The sequence below is a fragment of the Arachis ipaensis genome, chromosome B08 (assembly GCF_000816755.2).
Source record: "Arachis ipaensis cultivar K30076 chromosome B08, Araip1.1, whole genome shotgun sequence".
NCBI lineage: Eukaryota > Viridiplantae > Streptophyta > Magnoliopsida > Fabales > Fabaceae > Arachis > Arachis ipaensis.
In genome coordinates this window covers 15,198,905-15,199,256 of record NC_029792.2, presented here as the reverse complement: position 1 = coordinate 15,199,256, position 352 = coordinate 15,198,905, and positions in this window count along the sequence as shown.

Below are 352 nucleotides of genomic sequence, written 5' to 3'. Positions count from 1 at the left end.
ATTTTTTTTATTTTTTATTGATATCTTTGTACTTTTTACTGAAAGAAAAAATACAAAATACTAATTCAGTATACAATATTTATATCCATTATCTTTCATATGGCAAACGTAAATGCAGTATAATTAATTTAAATTGAGCTCCACCACATATGAGAGAGCAACACTAGTACTTCTTTGTGCTGTTAAAAAATAGTTAGAAGTTAGAACAGAACAACTTCTTTTTTAAGGTTTCTCATTATAAAAAAAATATTTAATTGTTCCCATTTTTTTTATCACATTTGTGTTACTGTGCCGATTATTCTACGTATATTAGATATTACAAAAATAAAAAAATTTGTTATCAGTTTTAAAA